Source organism: Poecile atricapillus, chromosome 18 (genome assembly GCF_030490865.1).
Source record: "Poecile atricapillus isolate bPoeAtr1 chromosome 18, bPoeAtr1.hap1, whole genome shotgun sequence".
Lineage (NCBI taxonomy): Eukaryota > Metazoa > Chordata > Aves > Passeriformes > Paridae > Poecile > Poecile atricapillus.
This window is the reverse complement of record NC_081266.1, coordinates 9,761,292-9,785,875: the sequence shown is the minus strand read 5'-3', so window position 1 is coordinate 9,785,875 and position 24,584 is coordinate 9,761,292.

Genomic DNA, 24,584 nt, shown 5'->3' with positions numbered 1-24,584 from the left:
AAAAAAAATACAAGTTTGTTAATCTATTTGACAGGCAAAGCACTTCAAATAGGATGATGATTAATCCAACTTTGTGATAATTGCTTTAAACTTCCATCCAGAATAGTAAGCTATTAACCATGAGCCAAATTCACTTAACTTAGTGAATTTACCTCAGAAATACATTTGACCTTATCTAGTTTATATAAAGAGATTCTACCTTAGAATCACGAGCTTAAGCTCGTGAAATCTGATTACCATTTTAAAATAAATTTGAAACCTGTCTTGAACAATGCTTGAGAAAAAAAAAAATCAGTATTCATAATTTTCCCTGTGAAAACTGGGAAAGATTGGACCCAGTTGAGCAAATGGAAGTTACTAAATTTAGATATATCTGATACTCCAGATGTGCTGTTGATACTTCTCCAAATAAATGAGATGGTAGTTTAGCATGTCTTAAACAATTATTAATGTCTATAGATTTAAAATAGCTTTTAAATTACCTTAATATTGTGAGAACACACAGGGATAAAGTATGAAATTATAATGGTGTAGTTTCTGAATTTTAAAAAAACCCCAAATAATCTGGAGCAATAGCCTAACAAGAATAAATTGCACTTAGAACAAATTCCCATGCTTCAGTCCCTGCATTAATCAAAAACTGTTGAGCAAACTGCATGTGGGCTGATAAAAATATGAAGGAAAATGCTCTCAGAGCGGGCCTGAAAGGTAAGTTTGCTTAAGAGAAGCTCATTTAATCTAAAATTGGTATGGCTGGAAATGTTTTTGCTATTTCACTTGCAGTGGAAAAATGCTTTAAATTTTAATCTCTCTATGCCATTTAAAAAGCAAACGTGGCGACATTCTCTCACTTCAGGAGAATGGAAAACTGAAACTGCCTTAAAGTCATTTGCCTGCTTGGATTTTCCATGGAATCTGAATGCAGGCTGTTACCTATGGCACTGCTGAGGGAAAGGAGAGGCAGACTGAGCCCCTCTGGCTTGGACCTCTGTGGGCTGGACTGATAAACCCTCTCTGTATTTCCACTTGCAATTGCATTCATGGAATGGACAGGACACCAGGTGACCCTCACAGAAAGCACCAACAGGACACCAAGAAAGGTCTTACCAGGGGGTTAAAATTCCCTTTTCCATTTAGAAGCCTTTGGAAATAATAGATTGGGATGGCTGTCATGAAATTTGCACCTGGTGCTTTTTGGTTTTCATGTTTACTGTGCCTAATTTGCCAGATTGCCCATGAATTACAGATTCCACAGCTTCTCTTTTCCTCACCAAAATAAAAGTGAGATGATGAAGAAAATCTGAAAAGCAAGGACAGGCACAGTAAGCAGAATATAATTTAGAGTAAGTCTGTGATCTGATGCTGAGGTGATGCTAATGCTATCAAAGAAAGCTGCCTTGTTTCTTTGCCAATGTATTAAAGGTACCAGCTGTTGCTTTAAATCACCAAAACCTACACATATCAGCTGTAAATGTTAAGCAACTGAACTGGGGTAATGAGCAACTTTCAATCTTTGGCCAAAAATAGGCTTTCATCTTTGAGCAATGACAGACTTTTGCAGTGCAGGGTAGGTGGTTTTCAAATTCTCCCAGTAAACTGTTTCTAAAATGGTATTGCAAATTCAGCTGGAGTAAGGATTATTATCAGGATGTAGGGACAGAAGAAAGGTCTGGAGAAAGCTGAATAAGGGTGTGGATAAAACAAATGACACGTTCCAGAATTTGGGAACAGTTAAATCCTGAAATGATTGTGCTGTGAGAATATTTGCCTGCCTTTTACACAGACAGATCCGATGGAGGTGAGTTATATGTGGCCATGCAGCAAATCAGTGGGACAGTTAGGGCTGGAATTCAACTATTGCTGGCTGCAAAAAGAGAAACACTGTTGACCTACAGGAGTCTAATGACATTTTAATCACAAATGAGGGACAGTTGCTTCTCCATAGGTAGCCATGGCACAGTTCCTAGATTTGGTAATTAATCCAAGGCAGTTTTGATGCATGGTGCTGGAGGGAGCAGCCGTGGCTCCTGGTGCAGTTCCCCTCCTCCCCTTTCATCAGACTGGCTGGGGCTGCTCTGCCTTCCTTTTCTCTTTACACTGCATTCCACTTTTCTGTGTTCCTTCTCCTCTTCTCTACCACCATTTCTTAATGCAATATAACATTAACTGCTATGAGTGCCACAAATTCCAAAATCCAAACACAGGCACAAGAGAAAAGAAGGATTTGTTTGCTAAAAGCAGCTCCACAACATTTGCTGTAACTCATTTTATTGTCAGCCCTCCTGGACTTTCACATCTTCACTCTCACACCCGAGTAAAAATCAAACATAAAAAGCAGTTTTGCAAGGTTGATAATTTGCTGTAGGCAGTCATAAGCAATAGAAGTACAAAACTAGAATCAAAAATACCCAAGAGAAGCACATTTCAGATTTTTCTCAGTCTGGAACAAAGAAGGAAATTAATATACAGCTTCCTTCCAGCCATTTGGCTTTAATAAAAACTTATGAACTCATAAAAAAGGCTACTACATTTCTGTACACGGTGTTTTGGACAGCAACTAACTTAAGAGACAGCTGACTTATATTTTTAGTAGTTTTGCTTCCCTGGGGCGGCTTCTGCCTCAGTCTACCAGCCTTGGACAAAAAAATGCATCCAGAATGACATCACATATGGAGGAGCAGAGCTGCTAAAGCACAGGCATCGGGTTGGAAGGGGCCAAGTTCAGTGGAACCATATGTCCCCACTGTGATTAGCACTTCCCAGTGAAAAAGATTGAGCATCTGGGAAGAAGGCTCTCCGTTTTGATTAAGGACATTAAAGCTTTCACGGGATTTCTTTTAACAGCAGCGGAATACTCGTGAACCACAATTAAATCTCCTCCCAGTGACTAGTGACTAACTGCAGACGGGATTTTGGATTTCCTTGCATTCAAAGGTTTCTAAGAGCAATTTGAAAGATAATTGTCTTCCAGTGTTGCTGGCTGGCTCTTATCTGTTGTCCATTTTGGATACCTTACAATGAATGTAATGATATAATCATATTATGTTTGTTTGCTTTAAATATCTTTCAAATGTAAAGGAATTTCTTTAGACAGATTAATTAGATTTATTCCACTCTGATAGCGAAAAAAGAAGGAAAGAACAGAAAAAATAAAGCCTAGTTTCTTGTTATTCCACTGCAGTACTGTAGGGAGGGAAATTTGTCTCAGCTGTGAGCAGCAATACTACTCAGGGAGCCTTCTTACAGAACGCTGGAAGTCATCAGTGTAAGCAGGCAACTTTTGTAATTAACAGATGTGGGAAAAGAGAAATATTACAACTCCAGGACTGAGAAACGAAGAGATAAGCACTGAGACTCTGCTGACTAACCTAACCTTCATCATATCTTATCTATGGAACAGGGTGGAGTGGTAATATTTTCCACACCTTCTACTTTATAGCCTGCTGAAAGAGCATTTGTAAATTGCTTTGAGATCTTTAGGAGATTTGTTACATGTAATAATTATAATCTCCAATCCCACCTACTGTTTCAATCTCATCTGCCCTTACAAATGAACACAGTTTATACCACTTCCCATTCTGCCATAAATGCTTCTCCATACAAATGTTTCCTTTCACCCCAGAGGCATGAGCACTTCAGTGGTGTGTGAAAGAATCATATATAGCTGTGAACTAATGGCATTTTAACATGAAAAGAACCTGGCTATTCATTCTTGTGTTATCATTTAGGACAGTGACAGCCAATTTTCAAATGTTAATTTGAATAACAGCATCCATTCAATTAATACTTTTCATGCTACTGTGCATAACTTCATTCAGAACTGCTGGGTTATGGTGCAATGATGCTTGATCTCATTTGGCTAACGTGTAACTGTGGTTATGGGGTAAGACAGGGCACTGTGAAAAATCCAACTGTTTTCCTGAACAGAGAGACATAAAAGACGCTGTTTCACTTCTGAGAAAGATGCAAAGCAGACAGTCATCACCATTTGTGGTTCTCCTTATGGTACATTCCTTCTTCTTGGTCACCCTCATTGCAACGGCTCTAAAAATGTTGTATTGTTGTTTTGTTTCAAGAGAGGGCAAAGCAAATAGAACAAATTGCACCTGTGTGGGTTGTAGGTGACCTGCTGGGAAGGAGCTCTGCAGAGAAGGACCTGGGGGTTCTGGTGGACAATATGAGCCTGCAGTGTGCCCTCATGGCCAAAAAGGGACCCTGGGGTGCATCAAGAAAAGTATTGACAGGAGGTTGAGGGAGGTGACCCTGCCTTTTTACTCAGCCCTAGTGAGGCACATCTGGAGTGCTGTGTTCAGTTCCAAGCTCAGCAGATGAAGAAAAGCAGGGAACCACTGGAGTGAGTCCAGTGAAGGGCTATGGAGATGGTGAGGAGACTGGGGCATCCCTCTCATGAGAAAACTTTGAGTGAGCTGGGCTCACCCTGGAAAAGAGACAGCTGAGAGGGGACCTCATCCATGTCTGTCAGCATCTGCAGGAAGAGGTCAGGGAATGTACCAGGATCTGCTCCGTGAGGCCCAGAAATGGGACAAGAGGCAACAGGAGGAACAGATACCCAGGAAGCTCCACCTGAATGGGAGGAAGAACTTCCTTGTGCAGTGATTGAGCACTGGAGCAGACTGCCCAGAGAGGCTGTGGAGAATCCCTCACCGGTGATATCCCAGAACCATCTGGACACAATCCTGTGCCACGTGCTCTGGGATGGCCCTGCTGGAGCTGGGAGGTGGCACCAGATGACCACTGTGGGCCCTTCCAGCCTGACCCCTTCCATGATTCCATGAAACAAGAAGGGGTGGAAGAAAGTGAATGGTACTCACAAGTTCATTGTAAGTAGGGTCAGAGCCTCTTGGAGCTGTTCTTGTTTTCCTTCGACTGACCTCATAAGGATCTGGCAGAAGATAAAATTCAGCGTGTGCACTTGGGGCAGAGCCATCTGGGAGGTGCTGGAAAACAAGAAGGTCATAAATATGAGTGTCCATGTTCTTGCAAAGAAAACAAATAAAAAGTACCAAATGAAATCTGTGTTTTTAGCAGACATAAAAACATGTTGCATTTTCAGTATTCTCTGGGCTAAACTGGAGTGCCAGTGGAATAACAAGCATTAGTAGAATTCAGCTTAAAATGGAATCAGGAAAATAAAAATTAAATAACACAGAGACAAGGTAAAATTATCTGTCTTTAATATTTTCATTCTGATGGAAAAAATCCTTAAGCCTCAATCTACTCTAACTCATCTTAATCTGATACAAAGTCTGGCCTTTCCACTTTCCAGAGCAAGGCATAGGAACTGGATTTTAGATGGCAAGCTCCTACTGATTTTAACCCCCAAGTATCTGTGCTGATATTGGGGAGACCGATGGTTTCTAAGGGTGTTTTGTAAAACATATTGCTATAGAAGAGCCAGGAGCATTTCCTGCAGCAATATGGGCAGAACAGGATTCTTACAGCAGCCTTTCTGATCTCGCCCATCACACAGCTGCAATCTCTAATTTTCCAGTTCAGGTTACTGAATGATATTCCAGATATTCCATCTTATACGGCAGCAACTCGAGATCAGAGACAATCTATTAACCAGGCTCAGTCATCAACACCAGCCAGTGCTGGTGGGTGGAGAATTTTCTGATAACTTCTGAGGAGCTGTAAAGTCATTCCTAAAGCAGATTACAATTACTCAGGAAACACATTCTATTACTTGAGGCTTCAAAAGAACACACAAGAAACATAAAAATTAAAAACTACAGAGCAGGCACGTGTCACTTAATGCTTGGCTTATAATTAAATACAAACCCTTGTGTTGGTTACACAGTATACAGTCAGAAAGCACAAAATGGAGTGTATCAAAATATCAATAATTTTGATCATATAATCAGCATTTTAGACAGGAAGTTTGCCTGTCAGCACCCAAGCAATGCAGTGACATGATGCAAATGAGAATACAGGCAAAAAGAAGAGAACTTAAAACATTTGGAGCCAATGAACCCAAAGGATTATACAGGCACTTGCATTTCTATCTCCTGTTGTAGTTTTACACCTGGCTCAGGATGAAGAAATTTCTCAGATTTTGATTATTCACAGTATGTGTCTGGAAATGTGGGGCTTTCTACAGCATTATCAACAACATATCCCTGGGATAGAAGAAACTGCTGTCTCCTAGCAATAAATAATTTCTCTGTTGGGAAGGAAAACAGTGCTTGTGTGTGTGAACAACCAGTTCTTGCACAACAAACCTCTGGTTTTTGTTATCTGAAATGATCCTTCAAGGCAAATGATGTGGTCTACTGCAAAGCTGATTCTTGCTACCATTAACATCATACAGCATCAAAGGATGCCCCACTCAAACCATTACATATTGTCAGCACTATGGGAGTGATTAATATTGCTATTGCTAAGTTCCCCAAAGCACATCTGATTTAAAATTCCCATGGGATTTAGATAGATGGGATTCAATAGCCAACATAAGAGAGCCATTAAAGGGCAATGGAACTAAAGGGTATTTTCCAATGTGGCCACATTGTTAATGCAGGATTTATAATTTACACTGTCCACTTGAAAACCCACCTCTGTTGATTTAGGACTGTACTAAAACTTCATTGAGGATTACAAGTAACAGTAAACAGAGCATCTCTTAAAAATCAGGAGGGAGAATGAAACGCAGCCCTAAGTCCCAGTCCAAGGAACCAGGATCCTAAGTGCAATCTAGATCTCCACTTCTCAATGAATAGGTAAACATCACTGTAACTTGAAGGTCAACTGATTTTAGTTGTTTCAGACAAAGGAAGGAACCAGGCTGAGGTGACAGGCTCCAAAGGTAATGTAGTTTAACAGGACATGGGTGTCCAGAAGTGGATGTGATTAACTGAAAAGGAGTCAGGTAAAACTGTCACTGTGCTTTTGGACTGCTCTTTCTCATGTTACCTTGCCTTCAGCCAACTAACCTTCCTCTGTCAGCTGATTCCTCTCAAAATTTAAGGGAGGCACTTTGCAGCAGTGTTTTGGCTGTATGAGATGGACTGAAAACTACTTCCTCACTATCTCTTTGAATGTATTTAAATCTGTGTTCAAAGAGGTGAGTGGGAGGAGAGGGTCAAGAGAGAAAATTAAAAAAGAGAACATTTTAGAGATTCAGACGGGAAAACTCGACGGGGGAGCTGTTGCTCTGGATTATTTCAGAACTAAAATAAAGCCCCTTTTCATGAATAGTAGCAATCAGCAGTCAGACTGTTAGAGGTAATTTGATGTCCAGCCACCTGAATTCCAAGTAGACATTGTAGTTCTGATTATTGGTTTTTTTCTCCCCCACTTTAGAGGTGACATTTCCCTCCTTCCTCCTCCCTTGCTGAGGAAAGGCAAACAGGCTGCTCCAAATCCCACTATTGTCCCAGTTTTCCATCTGCAGAGGCACTGTTATGCCACCAAACAATCAAAAAAGCTCATATGATGAGTTTATGTCGGTTTCTCTTTTGATTGGCACAAGAGCTGAATTTCTTTTCTTGTGAAAAGCCTGTTTAACCATAGGATTTCTTGAGGCAAGACTTGCAATGGAAAGAGTTGTACTTTGCTAGACACTTCCTAGCAGGAACAAGGAGTGATAGTGGCAGTTTGACTGTAATAGTGCAAAAACAAGGCTTGGATTAACGTGGCAAAAAATCTCTTTTAAAATCATGAGTAGGTGGAATTTGAAGTAAACTGTTTTATTAAGACAACAGACATAGCAGGCAAAAAACCCCCAAGTTTTGGGCAAACGAATCCTCTCCTAGGGTTTCTGAGTTGAGCACTGAAATAAAGAATGGAGGAAACATCAGAAATATTTTTCTTACTAAGGATTATGACTTCTGTCATATTACAGTATCACATTTAGTGATCACTTCTAACTCAGTCTGCCCTGGCTTATTTATAAATTTAGGTTAACATGAGGAATACCTGACCAAAACCACAGAATCCCAGATGGGGTCAGGCTGGAAGGGCCCACAGCGGTCATCTGGCCCCACTTCCCTGCTCCAGCAGGGTCATCCCAGAGCATATGGCACAGCATTGCATCCAGATGGTTCTGGAACATCTCCAGTGAGGGATTCTCCACACCCTCTCTGGGCAATCTGTTCCAGACTCTGGTCACCCACACAGGAAAGAAATTCTTCTTCATATTCAGGTGGAACTTCTCTCTTTGCAGCAAAGAGTACCTGCTCTGATAGTTCAGGATAGAAACAGAGTAAGATTTCTAGCAGACTCATAAGTAGTTCTGAAATCCAGCAAATTCCCTCTTTATTCTTATTAAAAGTTTTTAAAAAATCAATTATTTTTGTCCATAGTCCAGGGCAGAAGGAAAATCAAAGGGTACCTTGGGAAAGTCATTTTGCACTTTACAAAACCTTTATGGCTTGAATGGACTTGTGATCAAGGTAACAGAAAAATCCTAAAGTTTTAAAATGAATTCTATTTGTGTTTAATTCTGAAGTAATTTTATTAACCCAAAAATAAAGGCTTTTACTTCCTTAAGAAGAAGCTACTCCCAATTTAAATTACTGTCTTAAATCTTTCATTGTGTTTGTTTGCAAATAAATCCAAGCTATAAAAATCTGCAAGACTGTAAAGGTGTAACACCAATGTTGGAGTCTGAGATACAGACTGTGTGCCCTTGTTTTTAATTTTTAGTTCTGGGATTCAAGAGAATACTGAATTTCATATTATATGAAATTCATGAGCATGTTTTCATGGTGATACATGAAAACAAATGATAAAGTTAGATGAAAAAAGCTAAAAGTGTAGGTGTGTAGATTAGAAAGTTTCTTAAATCACTGGGTGAAAAAAAATAGTTTAGAGAACAGGAGACAAGATGGAGGATTTAGGGTGTTGTCCCTTGTCCTTTCTTCTTTCTTCTTCATGTTCTTCTCCTGGAGGTTTTTGGGTAATAGTTAGTGATTGGATAGAAAATGCCGCAGTGCATCACAGAGGTGATGGGTCATTGGGTCATTAAGAAAAATAATATACGTGTCTATTGTTAATTGGGTAAAAATAGGTATAAAGATAAAAGAACTGCGGAGTTCGGGGCCATTTTGTGTATCAGACACGAAGTGTGCCACAAGGCCTTGTTTGTACCATCAGAAGAAAGAAATGTACCAGATTGCAAAGATTAACCTTGTAACCAGCCTGGAGAGACCTGTTAAGTTTTGTAAGGATCCTTCAATAAACACGAGAAACAAGATTCTAACAAGCTCGGGAGTTTTCTTCGAATCATAAAGACTGAGATAAGTGGAACTCCCCACAAGGGAGGATCCCAAAAGAATTCAGCCCAAAGAAGGCTGGGAGACTAGAGAAAAGTTGTAGACACAGAGAATAGAGCCCAAGGGAGGCAAAGAAAGAGAAATTACAATACCCTTTTGTAGAGTTATCAGTTTATAAAAACAAATTTAATGAATTTAAAATTAACTACTTAGAAGAACATGCTATTCTGACAACTTGCTGACTGTGTAGCCAGTGCAGAATTACAACCATGAGCACTGGCTGAACCAATCTGAAGAAGCACAAGATCTCTGCCTCATCTCTCAAGTCTCTCAATATGCAAAAATTAAGTTGATGAAATAACAGTGATAAAACAGTGGCAGCAAAACTCGTCTGCATTAGAGGAAGTTTAATATATTGCAAGGGAAACGTGACTAGCACTCCAAATTAATTAAAACAAAACAGAGATCAGCATCACTAATAGCAAAGTAAGAGAAGTACTGAACAAAGAAAAATTCTCAAAGTGATCAAATGGAAAAAGGAATACAAAATTCAATGAAAAGTCACAAGTCTAAATATAAATACATTGCAGGCTCTGAGGAATCACTTGCAAATGTGTAGAGTAAAAAGGGGAGAGACAGGCCTATATCTCAAACCTAACACAGCTCATATTTCAAACTTCAAAATCAGAAAGCTTTTCAACCAAAAAAAAGCCCCAATGAATTAAAAAAGAAATAAAAACATTCACAACAGCTTTTGAAAATGAATGCCATAGCACAGAGAACTATTGGGTAAAACAAGCTAACAACAACAAAAAGAACCCCATAAACCAAATAAGGGAAAAAATGAACAAAACCAAAAAATAATAATAAAAACATCTAACAGGCCTTTCAGCTCACAGAGAATCTGGTTCTCCTGAAAGTACCCTATAAGGTCACTTGTTAAAGCTGCTGAAAGAAACTAAGGTGCCAGAAATGAAGAGATGGTAGTGGTTCACAACAATGAAAGGATGCAAATTAACAAACCTGCAAGGACTTGAGCTCACAAACTCTTCACCCTGATTTCAAAGAGGGAGTGAATACACAAGTTAAACCTTAGCAGTATTCCCAGAACCATGGGTGCCATTCAGGATGACAAGAAGGGCCCAGCTGAAGGATCACAGAAGATTTACACAAGATTAGGAACACAAGCAGTAAAATAGCAAGTGGTATTTCATAGTGGTACTAATGAAAAAAAACCCTCTCTATTTTACACAGGACAAGAGGGAATGGCTGCCAACTGAAAGAGTGTAGAGTTACATTAGGTATTGGAAAAAAATCTTTACTATGAGAGTGGTGAGACACTGGAACAAGACAGACAAGAGAAGCTTTGGACATCCCTTCCCTGGAGGTGTTCAAGGCCAGGTTGGATGGGGCTTTGAACAACCTGGTCCTGTGGAAGGTGTCCCTGCCCATGGCAGCAAGATGATCTTTAAATCCCCTTCCAAGCCAAACCATTCCATGATTCTGAAAAATCCAAGAGGGGGCTCTGAGACGACCATTTCTACTATGGAATAAAACCTTAGCAGTAACAGTAATATAATCTAGTAATAGATACCATTTCATAGACTGGTCATCTCAGAGAATTCACTGAAAGTTTTGTGTGCATGTATGAAACAACACAGAGCTTTTAATTAGTTTTTAAAACAACTTGTGGAGAGTTGGTGTGGGGTCAGGGGTGAACACAGAAACCCATCAGGTGCAGTTAAACACAAAGATATCAGCTCTGACTCTTGAAGTCACTGAACCACAGACAGCTGCTGGCCAGGAATTCTTGTGCAGGTTCTCCAAAAAACCTCCAAAACAAATCCTCACCTCTGGCAATCTGTTTCTGTCAAATGCTGCAAAAACCACTAAATACACTGTTCAAAAAACCTTGAACACAGCACATGCCAAACTGCTGGATAATAATATAATATAATAATAAATGTAGGGGAGAATCTCTCCTACATTTGGCTGCTTTTCACAGTTACATGAAGCCCAGTGGGAATGATGATACAGCATCAATGGATTAGAAACCAGGGTTTTGTCTTTTCAAACTTTAAAACTAACTTCCAACAGTTTTTTCTATTCCCCTGGCTTCTTCACCTTTTCAACAAGGCAGGACGTGATCCACCCACTTGTGACACAGAGTTGACTTTCACTGCCTATTACACAAGCCTGCCAAATAAGAACATCTCCCTCCAGCAGGCCAGAGCTTTACCCTCTGTTCCCTGTTTCCCTGGAAACTGATGCAGCATGGATTGTGGAAGGGAGAGTAGAGTAATTCTCAAGCCACAGACACTGAAAGATTATGAAACCAGTGAACAGGATAATTAAACTCTGAACGATCCACAGCTAATTTGCAGTTGAACTTCCCTACACAACACAGGTCTGTAATTATAAATTTCCATCAGATACTTGATACGAGTCTGTGTTAGGGGGGTTTCACAGACAGATGCCTGAAACAGGGATACTATTTATTATATTCAGACAACAAAATTCACCAGCCAGGGTGTAGCTGTTTAATTTTGTTGTCAGCTGAATCACAGGATCCAGCAGAGTGGATTAGCCCCTAATAGCACAGGCTTTCCTTCTGTCCAAGCTGCCACCAGCTCAGCATTACCCTCCCCAAGAACTCCACGTCAGACACCAACCTCCTAAAGCTGCTGCAAGCAAATCTAATCTCAGTGACAGTTCAAATAAAACCAGCACAGATGAAAATCATCACATTCTGCCTTTCCCTCTCGTTAAAACAGATTTAACTGATTTAATGAGCTTTATACTCTCCTCAATAGGAAAAAGCCTACATACATCAATAAAAACTAGAGGGAGCAACACTTGAAAATGCTTTTTTTAATTGACTTTTGCTTTCAGGACAACAGCCCAGGGACGAAGTTTCATTATCACTCCAATATTTCATGTCCTTCAAAAAGTACACAATTTATTCTCAGGATACTATTCAAACATAATTCACAGGAAATAAACTAAAAACAAAACCACAAGAAAATCAACAATTCAATTGGATTTACATGACTAATAAAAGTCTCTTCAGCTTTGAATCTTCCAGTACAAATTCTTTTAAGGTAGTATACACCAAGAATATTTAGTGATTATATTTTCTTAGAATACCCATCTTTAAAATTACTAACACTGATGTACATTGATGTGTATTTACAATACCTTTAAGAATAGAATAGTAAATACTGGAGTTTTGGCTTCCTGTAAGTAAAAAAGCTCCTTATCATCCAAAGAACTTAAAAAAAAGAAAAATCACAGGAAATTTGAGAGGTAAACTGTATGGTATATTACATGCTGAAACCAAAGTACAAAAACCCAGTTAGCCCAAAAAAGAAAAGAGAAAAATTAATGAGCAAGACAGCCTTCAGTGAAAGCCAGAGGCAATTCATTCACAGCTTTACTTGTTCTTTTCATCAGCCTCTGATGGGCTTTTCTTAAGGCTAAGGTATTACTTAGAAATATCCACACAAACACTGAAATACAAACAGTCACAAAGCAGCACTGAAAGTGAAAATTTAAAAAAAATGTTCTGACATCCTACTCGAAAACCAGAAAAATAAAAGAAAGATCAAATGCTTTATTATACACTGATTATTACATGAGAACATGATTACTTTAATCCTCTGCTGAAGAGATGAAAAGAACAAATCAAAATTTGCTTGTGTTTCGAAACTGCTGCTGATTCTGCACCTTTTAAGCCATTTGTGACCCAAGATTTCAAAGCAAACTGCTTGAAACTCAGAAAAAAATCCCTAAACAATTGCATAAATTCAAATAAAATAAGAAAATATGACAAACTGGTTTTGTTCTTAACTGAAAAGGAAGAAAATATATATAAAAAGATATATATATAAAAGATATATATAAAAAGACTGAATTACTTTCAGTAATCCAGTTTGAAAAAGAGAAGTTTGTACAGTTCAAGTTCAGGCACATTGTGAGTGTGCAAACAGCATAAACGGACAAAACCTGTAAATGTGTTTATTCCAACTTGTCTCCAAGTTTCTCCGCCCAACAGCAGCTCTGTCTTCTGCAGTGGATTGTACCCAAAGAAATCTGTAACTGCAATGTGCAGTTTGACAGACAATGATTCTGTAGACAAAAATCACCACGTTTGACCTACACAACTCAACCATGCACAGAGCAAACCCTCCTGGACCATCTTTATTGTCAGCTACAAAACTCTCCAGCAACCATCTCCAGACAAATAAAAGTTTAACATTTTTATCACATTAATTCCTTCATCTGAAAAAATATCTATTGTGTTAGGTGCCTTTAAACAATTTACATAGAGCTACAAGGCAATATCCTATGCTGCAGTTCAAATAGCAAATTATATCTGAAAACCTTCAAAATAATAATCTAATTTACTCTGTATATAAACATGTAGTATTGCAGAATAATTATAAAAGAGCATTAATTATGGATTAATACTGTTTCTTGGTAAATCCTTAGCTGCTGAGACTATAATGCTGAGATATTATAGTACTACCAAATGAATCATTGTGCTCTCAACTGCAGAGCGATGCCAACAGAGCTGAAATAGGTTGGCAACATCCTGCCACTAGAGAAAAACAAGAATTTGTTGTATTTCCATAGCAAAGGGTGCCTTACAGGTGTTGACATCTGCCAAATGTTGTACTTGCAAGGGCTAATGAGACAGCAGCATCAACTAACCCCCAGCTATTAATTGAGGATTATTAATTGAGTATGACAGGATTTTTTTATTTGTCCACCTACACCAGGACAGCTCCTGAGGCACATACTTGCAGCTTCCAGCTCCCAGGAAGTCACACCACAGCCCATCAGGATGTGCTGGGATACACAGGATTGCACAGCAGTACTTGAAGATTCACTGACATCTTTCCCCTGTTTTGAATAATTCATTCAATGTGTAAAGCAAACAAATAAAACACAACTCCTGTTCTAAACTCCTCACCCAAACACTCCCTGCTCAAGAAAACCCAGGGTCTGAAGTTCAGTAATTTGTTTAGAACTGGAAGTTTGACAGACAAAGAAAAAAGTGCTTTCCCAAAAAGTAGGTTTCAATTAATGTGCTAAAACCCTAATCTCTCTCTCTCTCTGACACAAGGTGTCCTCACACTTGTATTATTTTTTAAGATTAAATTAAATAAGATACAGTGTTCTTACTGCACCAAAACATCAAAAACAATCTATGAACAGTATTAAAAAAGTTAATTCTGCTGTAAGTTTTAAAACAGGTGCTCCTACTAAATGTATTTAAGGGAAAATACTACCATAGTCTGAAAGTAACTTTTTGTTCAGGTAAGTATTACACATTGTATTACTAAATTCTGTTAAATATAGGAATTGCAGGGTGTGTTTGTGCTGGGGTTTTGTTGCTTTGTTTTCTGGGTTGGTTTTGTTTGGTTGGGTTTTTATTTATTTTTTTTATAGCTTGTAATAAGTTAATATTCAAAGAAATCCTTTACTTACTGCTCCCAGATTTTAGAGTTACAATTTCCTTTAGTTTTTATATCAGGAGGTAAAAAAAAAAAAAAAAATCAATCTCCACAAGCAATAATCTAGTACTCCACTGCCAACCCACGGAAATAGGAACCGTCCAAAGAGCACATTCAGATAAAAAATGCTACCAAAAGCTTCTTAGAAATACCAATATCTGAACTGCACACATAGAGATATTTTCAGTGTCATTATTGTATGATCAATCAAAATTACATCACCACTTCACATTTCAAATGTGATAAAGAATGTCCTGAGTGTATTAAAGAATGTCAAAGTGACTTGTTTTACTTTCATACAGGGGTATTTTGATTCTTTAGAGCTACATTGTGGCCTACTACATTTTTCCTTTTTATTCTCTTTAGACAAACTGTTTTAGATTTTGTGTGCTTGAGAAATTTGACTTGAGTGCAAGTTGACTTAGAGGCATTTGAATTTCCTTTTGAGTGTGAAGACAGAAGTTACCTTTGCTGATTATCACATTTATTCCTTCTGGATATGAATTTTAAACCCTAAATTTTTATTTTAAAGACCAGACCAAGCATTTCTGCTCTTTTAAGACCTGGTAAGAGATCCTCCAAACAAAGTGTCAGCATTTATGCTTGCCTGTAACACATATTTCCTCCAAAGCTTTTGATTTTATTAACTCAAAAGTAGCATTAACCCTCAAATACTTCATCCAAGTTTTAAAGTTTGGAAGCAGCTTTAGAAAGATGACCTGACTGGTATCCCCTCACAGCAGCTTTCTGGTTTAAATTGTGTACAGAACATTTATGCCTGTTTGTGGATGAACACAGGTTAGTGTGGCAACAGGTCCATTCTAAAAATCAGTCCCAAATTCCTCTTCACTCTTGGAAACATTAAGAAATTCTACTTAGTGCCAACTTCCTTCCCCAGAATAACCCATGTTGAAGTGATTCAGATATGAATAACCTAAACAGTTGGAAAAACAGGTTTTATTCATGATGCTAAGTACAATATAATTATTAATTGTATGAAGTACATCTGAGAATAATTACATATAAACTAGTGCTCTTTGGCACTGCAGTACTTGGCATGGTTTTTACAACTTCAAGTCATTTCACCTGGAAAATCTTATTCTTGTGCCAAGGAGTCAAATATGTCCTGCATTAATATTTTAATGTGGAACATGCACAGCTTATTCACAGAAGCATGTGAAAGAAGTAACCTGATCTGCAGCATAAGCTAATATACAAATGCAACTTTAAAAAAAATAACAATACCCCACCAAATAAAAACTAAATCCTATCCAAGTATTTAGCTTGTCCCAACAAAATGAATCTCACAACATAAGACAGTCTACATTTATTAAAATGAGCCTCAAATGTTCTTCCTGGCTTGAACAGCAAGAGCAGGAAGGTTGCTACAAGAATGGGTCTTACCCTAAGCAAAAGCCTTTTAAGTAGTAAAAGAGACATGAGGTAAATTCCTTCAAAAAAAAAAAAAAAACCAAAAACCAAACCCCCCAAACAGTCTCACGTTTGTTTGGTTTAGACTTCATCTCAAGTTTCAAAGATGCTGAGAAAGGACTGCTGTGGTTTATCCCCAAAAATCCTTTACATAAATTTTTATACGAAGAACAGAATTCGCCTTCAGAGCATGGAAAATAAAAATAGTAGGTTTCCTGGAGAAAGAGACTTCTTTCCTCTGGGCTATCTACTCAGGCTGGGACAGAAAGGAGGGAGAAGGAAAGAGCCAGAATGGATTAAACAGTCAAAAATTTCTGTTCCTAGCAATAACAGAATTACTCTACCTTTTAAATCTTGTATCATTACAAAAGTCATTCTTTCTTCTTCTGAATCAATAATTTGATTTAGTCACACTGATACACCTGTAACCCACCAGTGACCTGGGCCTTCAAGACACATAAGGATTTAGTCAGCTCCAGCAGATTTACAGCCCAAAAATGCAGTGAGTTAGAGATTTCATTAGAAAAGTGCTATATTATTTAACATTCACAGCACAGGTATTATGAAGTTCTTCCATAAAGGCTAATATTTTTACCAGTCTGTGAGTTACATATTCTTCAAAAGATATTTCCATCTATACTCTGATGATTTTAAAGTGTCTGATATGATTGGCAAAAAATATCCAAATGTTTTTGTTAACAGGAGGAACATGATAAACAGATTATAACTGCATTTTCAATATGTTCCTTGAATTGGTTTGGACACAAAAGTCAACACTTCCATAATGCAATGAACTATTTCCATTCCCTCCCCTATATTCAATCATTTCAAGGACATAAAAAGCAACATTTAAAAATATTTTGACACTTGCCTCCCCTTTAGATATATATACACTAACTGGTTGAAAGCACAGTTACCCAATGAAGCCAGTCATGCTTTTTTTTTCCACAGGAAGGATGAAAACACCAAATATTGCAATTCTATTTACCCCTGACATACCTACTTTTCCCACATCATCCTCATTTGTGTCCCCATTGCATTTTATTCCACATCCTACTCCAACACTGCTTTTTTGTCCTCTCAGTTCACTTCTAAATTTATGCCAAAGTAAAATGTTAAACTGGACATCAAGTGTGTTCTCACAGAAAATTTGCAAAGAGAAGAGAATATTGAGAGCTTGAAAGAAAGACTGGAAATACCACCTGATTTAAACAGCCTGAATAATCTCTGCTATTAAAGCCAGGCAACATTAATGACAGATTTCTTTCTAGAATAATCCTAGTCTTTATGTTCAAATTCACCTTAAGTAATCTTTAACATATGCTATTTATATACCCTGTATTTATAGGTTGTGCATCCAGTACTCAGACTTGTGCAACAGAGAAGCATCACCTCTTACTCAGAGGCTGAGCTACTCAATCTCCTCTGAGAAATTCCACACAACCAGGATCTGAAAAAGAAAAACCTCTCCTGAGCCAAGCTGCTCAGCATAAGCCACGTTCCAAAAGGTATGGATGGCATCCTTGCTCCAAGTCTGGGAAAAAGCTGACAAGAATCTCCCCCCCTCCTCCCTCTTGGCTTTAATGTGTTTGCCCACATATTAAGTGAATCCAGCTCCTCCAGCAAGCACTGGGATGGGCAGGAGAACAGGCAGTAAATGCTGCCATCTACCAGAAAGTCAGGAGTTTTCTGTTTCAGCTGCAAGTAAGAAAGCAGGGAGCTGGGGGGAAGGCAGAGGAGCTGCTGGGTAAACACAGCAGCCAATTCTTATTCAGTCGTAATCTTTAAAACATAAAAGCCACTAAATAAAATCCACAAGAAAAAAAAGACCCTCCAAAAGGTGGAACCCGGTCCAAGTATGGAAAGCAAAAACGTAAAGCTGCATTTCAGCAGGCCAAGAAAAATTGCCTCTGGCATATGGCACAAAAATCGAACAGAGGCTTGCTCCAAACAGACAAAATTCTCTTAGAATCTTAAGAAGAGGTTTGATCTGAGGAGGCAGAAAATACATTTAAGACAGGCAAAACCACAGTAAAACACGTTTTTCTCACTGGAGAAACCAAGTTCCCCTTAGAAGCACTGAAGCATTTCTTTATAGGCAAGAGAGTTATAAAGCGTCCCAAAGCATGTCACTAAGGAAGTTTTATTTTGGAGAACTCATAAGTGAACTGCAATAAAACCACCTGGTTAAATTAGTATTTTAAAAAAAAATATTACTTTAAAGTAATATTAATTATTCTAAGGAAATAAGGAGAAGAATTAGTAATATGACATAATGGCTGCTCTTCACATGTAAGAGGATGGTTTTATCCAAAGAATGTGGATACCAAAGGGTGATCCTGTCTGCTTATTCACTTCTCTGCTTTTTTCCCAGTTCAGCCTCTATTGGGTGGTTATCGGGTATTAAGAAGAATATAATTATCAGGTATTCAGAGAAGAACATAATTAATAGAAATTTCAATGTATAGAGTATACCGTGAAGAAAATTAGTATCACCTCTGCAGGGGAAAGCCTCTCACATTTATTGTAATGGAATCATATTAATCAGAGCCACATGGTTATCTGTAAAAATGTGATTTTTATTTTTTTTAAGTCCTTCACTCAGATCTCTTAAAGAAGTCTCACAGTAATGAAACAAAACCTGAGCCCCGTGTATGTACAGGTAGGAATATGCAGAATACGGGACCCATTATACTCAAGATATTCATAAACTCCCTGAAAAAGCAAGTGAAGTGCACAGGAATAACTTGCACTTGATATAAAATTATTCAGGACAGGGAAATTTGATTGAAGAGGGCTGCTGAGAAAACCCACAATAGCCTGTGCCTGAGATACAAGATAGCAATTGAAAGGGGTGCATTAATTGAAAAGGGATTCTTACAGGGAACAGAAGCGCAGCCAGGCATCAGGCTTGGATTAGGTGCTGCCTCTCAGAAAAGGGCTGGAAAAGAAAAGCCCAGAGGCAGTCAAAAAGCAAACATGGAACAGCAGCCAACCCTGTCACCATGGAACTCCAGGGGCCATGGAGATGCAGCATTGTGCCCTACTCCAGCCCCAGGGACAGCAATGAACACGGAGGGTCTCTGAGAGCCCGCGGTCACCTGCACTCAAGCACAGAGAATGGGGAGGAGGCACACGAGAGAAATGGCACAGACAAAGCAGAAAGACAAACTGGGGAGCCACACTGAAAAGTGATACTGAAAATTCCTTCTGCACTCATCATCATTCATCATGATGGGTGGATGGATGGGATGGATGGATGGATGGAGGGATGGATGGATGGATGGATGGATGGATGGATGGATGGAGGGATGGAGGGATGGAGGGATGGATGGATGGATGGATGGAGGGATGGATGGATGGATGGATGGATGGATGGATGGATGGATGGATGGATGGATGGATGGATGGGACGGATGGGACGGATGGGACGGATGGGACGGATGGGACGGATGGGATGGATGAGCAGCTTCACTGAAAAGCAAGTTTTGCTCATCAAAAGAAACAAATGGAACACATTCTTTATCTTCCATCATAAAGTATCCTAGAGAGCAAAAAAACCCACATGCATATGCAGACTAAAAGTACTAAAATACCACAACATGCTTTGGTGCAGCATTTAGCTACACCCACACACCCAGTAGATACCCTATTTTCATTGTATTTTTTCCTCAAGGTCTTAACATTCATCACACACAGGTCTTTTAGGTCTGTCTGCCTAGTACAACCATTCTGAGGTTATACTCTAGATGACCATTCATTAAAACAAAAACAAAAGCAACCCCCCATTTCCTAGACAATTAAAATTGAGCTATAAAATTCAACCACTTTGACAAAACATCCCAAAGGCAGCCTTAATGCTTTTTTGCATAGGAACATGGGTATCAGCGTAATAACAAAATAGAACATTTAAGATTACAATAAAATCCTACCCTGAATATGCACTTAGGGAATGCATTAGAATTGTTCTGAAACAGGTATATAATCCTTTATGAGAACAAACTGATGCTTGTGGGGCTTTTCTCCCCTCCACTTATTAAAAAATAATATGTTTAATCAATATTAATGCCAGAGCACAGAACCTGCACTCCCAGTTAACTAGTTTATTAACAAATAAAAAAAAAATCTATTGTTCCCAACAACAATATTTTCACACTGCACCACAAATTTAATTACTAATGGCACTTCAGGCATCAACCCAAACTTCAAGCCTAACCCTTTTATCCCCACATTACATCACAGCAAGGTTAACATCCTAACTCAGGTGAACTGACTTCACCTTCCATCAAGAATTTTGCCAGCAATCACAGAAAACAACTCTTGAGTGCTAAAGCACTAAAAGACTCTTTACTCGTTTCCCAGGCAGTCCATTCAGCCATTGCTACACACATATTTTTAAGAAACACAGCATTAACTCCCAAAAGACAAAATTAATTTCCCTGCAGGAGCATTTACTTGTAAAATCTTGGTAACTAGATGAACAAAGGAAAATAAAAAAAATTTGGCTCCCCAAAGAAAGCACTTGGTTTAGCATGCAAAGCAAGGCAGATTCCTAAAGGTAACAGACAGTGGGTTATAGTACATAATACTGGTTCCAGTATTTATATAATAACCACTTTAATAACCATTGAATAGATACCACAGAACACAGCTACCACATAATACAGCTGCTCTGATACCTGGTACCATTATAAACACATACAGCTGCCTCAGCTTTACCTGAGAAAATCCCCTTCTTAGCCCAGAAACCAAGTGGTATTTTGATTTGTGCGCTACACATGATAAAGGAAAACTCAGTCAAGGATTAATATCTTATCATCCATATAAGCATAGAATGAAACTTCAATGAGATTTACATTCAGAGAGGGGAAAAATAGACCAAAAAATGCAGACAATATGCAACAGAATGTACCTGATTAATTACTACTGGAAAGCTAATAAATCCATCCTAAAAGTAATACGCATCTGTAAAGTCTTTCACAATGCAGACTGCAGCACCAAAAAACCAAACAAACAAAAAAAAAAAAAACTCAAGACTGAACAAACACTGATTCAAAAATAAATGTGAAAGTTTAACACATGTCAACTTATTAGTGACATAATAATTTCAAAATAAAAACAAAAATGCTCATGCAGAGCACATTCTTAGCCAATAAATCTAGGCTATAGCTAGATATTTGAATGCTTTGATCACATGCTTAATAAACAAAACAATCATTTGGATGTGTGTTAACACCATGACTACAAACACAGACTGCAACTGTAATTTGTCCCACCAAGGCTTTTGAAACTATCAGGAATATTCTTCTTTTTACGTTGTTTATTTCCCAGCTCCAGCTTCAGAGCATTAGTACTTGTCCCAGCTACCAGACACAGAAAACCAATTGCTCTCACTTTGCTGCAGCTCTTATTAGTGTATTTCTGGAGTTCCTTCCAGCTCCCTCTTCTGTAGGCTACATAATCTCTCCTTACAGGTTGTGTTTCCCTGACTCTCTGATCGCTTTGCACAGTTTTTGTTATCTCAAAGTCTGCACCCGCTGGATGTGATTTTACCGGATTATTGCTTAAATGTGGTACACCCATGGATTTACAACCTTTTCACTATTTTTTGCAGTACATTTGATGTGTGACAGTTGAAGAAAGTGGAAATGTGCATGTTCTGAAATCCACTACTGCTTTTAACAGGGGCTCATTCACCCTAACCAGGTTTCCACTCTAATAAATGGAACTGGGGACACCGGGCTTTCACAATCCAAAATTCCTAGTATGGATGAAATCACCAGCCCTGCTCATCCTCAACAGGCACACTCCATATCTTCAGTATTTAAGTATTTGGGGGTATTTTTAGTTGATCTCTATGGCTGAGGATGCACCTCTGCAGCACTCTCACAATAAAACAGATCAATTGTAGAGCAACCCCTAAGATTCAGTTACCAGTTCTATCCAGGATGACCAAATCCTGGCAAGAGAGAATGCAAGAACAAGATTGTCCTCCAGCAAGGACATAAGAATTAGCAAGCTCTTATCATAAAACTACTGCATTGCTGACAGGGAAATCAAGATGCTTTTGTAAGCCAGTTAATTACATATGGGCTTGAAAGTGATCTTGCAACAAGGAAATCTTACTGGATAGAGTATTACAGAGAAATCTCATGTTGATCTTAGAATAATACCAACACTTTCTTTTAAACAAAGCAAACATGTCACCACAGTACTTACAACTTGGGAATAAACTTTTGTACAGAAATACTTACTTTATCCTTCAAGCCCCAAAAATCTGCCTCAGAGTTTCCTTCCAAAGCAACAATCGTTGCATGAACATCTAAAACAGCCTCCTCATCTGCACCACTTTTGTCATGGCTCAAATCTTTCCATTAATGAGGCAGATAGAGTGTTTTTTGAGGTTCCTTCCTTGCTGTTTTCTGAGAATGAAGAAACCATAAAACTGTAGGAGAACTGCAAACAAGCCACCGTGATGGACTGGGAATGGTCCATACCCAAATGGGCTTTGCTTCATAACTGTGGCATCAAAAACATTAACTGGATTGAATATCTAATTATATCTATTTCTTTACTCATCCTGTGTATATTTTTAATCAGAACTTACAGTAATTGCACATTTTAATACCAAATAATTTCCCCCATATAACCACTGTCAATCCTGAACTAAGTAACTGTAATGAGCACTAGACAAAAAAAGCTTTTCCAATATTAATTTGTAGGCATAGTATTTTTGGAAAGGAGCAACAGGGGTACTGATCCAACTTGTCCATTTTACCAGTGCATCAGTATTGAAAAAAAAAAATTAATTTTGGAACAAAAAGGAAGAGAACAGTTTGTCCATGGAGAGAGTTATAATATAGGATCAATTTACATGTAATGAATAAATTATTAATAAGATAATGTTGCAATTTAAATAAGGAGTTATTTCCTCTTTACTGGAATATTTTACAGCTTACCTATGTATACTTGCATATTTATGTGAGTGCTTCATAATTCCAGAATACAGGGAAAAATTAGACACAGAAATCTTCAGTACCAACCCCTGCAGCACTCAGAGATTCTTTGCTGCCAAAAGCACTTCAGACAGGACTGGTTTTAATAGGACTTGAGTATCAATTGACTGGATATGAGCTTCTACAGCAACCAAGGCTGACCAGAGAAGTCCATTTCCAGGATGCTCCTAAGAATGACAGAGGAGCAGCTTCAGCAAGGAAACAGACTCAAAAGTCTTCCAAAAGACCAAACATTATGGCCCTACTGGAGTTGAAGCAATCCATTGCATCTGAAAGCTTTCCTGCCCTTCTCCTGCCTGACATGCCAGGCAGGGAGAGCAAGAGAAGAATAAAATGAATACAAAGAAAGAAGAATGGGTTATGTGCCAGACTACACCAGTGGCAAATCTGGCCTTGCCACTAATTCCAAGTTGAGGCACCAAATCTCATAACAAGAACGCATACACTCTCAGAGGAGGACATCAAGTATGACAAAATGAGCCGTATTTATAAAGAAATAAGCTGGAGATAACTTGGAAGAACTCCAACAAGTCATAGAGGCAGTTCAAAGCACTACCAAAGACAATTCACTCAATGCCAGTCCCTCCTCTCAAATGGAACAAGGATCAAGCTCATAAACTACCAATTAGTTCAGACTGCATTAGGCTGTCAAAACACTCTGGAGCTCCCCCAGCCAAACTACCCAATTATTTCACGCTTCAAAGACCTTTCCCAGACTTAGAGACTTCCTTGTCCAGGGTTCCCCTACCAATACTACATTAGATATTAAATGCTTGTTATACATATCCTGTAAGAGTCACCTTAACAAAATAACATGTATTCCTATTTCCCTTCTGGATTTCTCCACTCTCTCTTCTTATATGCTGAATTCTCACTTTTCATTTCATGTCTCTACGACTGTTTTAACTCTCCTAGTTAGGGCATCCCTTTTTGTGTCAGACAAACAGTTGTATTAACTTGCCTCTTCTCACTTCACCCCCTTTTAGAGCAGGTTCAGTCCTCTTGATACCACCCTAATATTAAAAATTAAGAATCCAAACAACCTCTACAGGTTCCTTGCAAAGAAAATAAAGATTAGAAGTAAATATTTCATTTTAAAGGTACCATTTTTCCTTGGAGTACATCCAAAACTGCCTCTCATCTCACACAAATTAAGATTTATTACTCCTCACACACTTCTTAAGAGATCATGATTACTTCTGACTTGAGAAATGAAACTCCTTTCATAAACACCATCCCCCACCCCTCCCCTGACATTAAGAAGTCTCTGGCATCTTTTCTCAGTGGGACCTCAAAAACACACAAACACCAAACAAAAACCAACCAAAGTCAAGACACAAGGTCTTACTTCATATGGAACGAATCCAAGGTGACAGCCTAAAGGC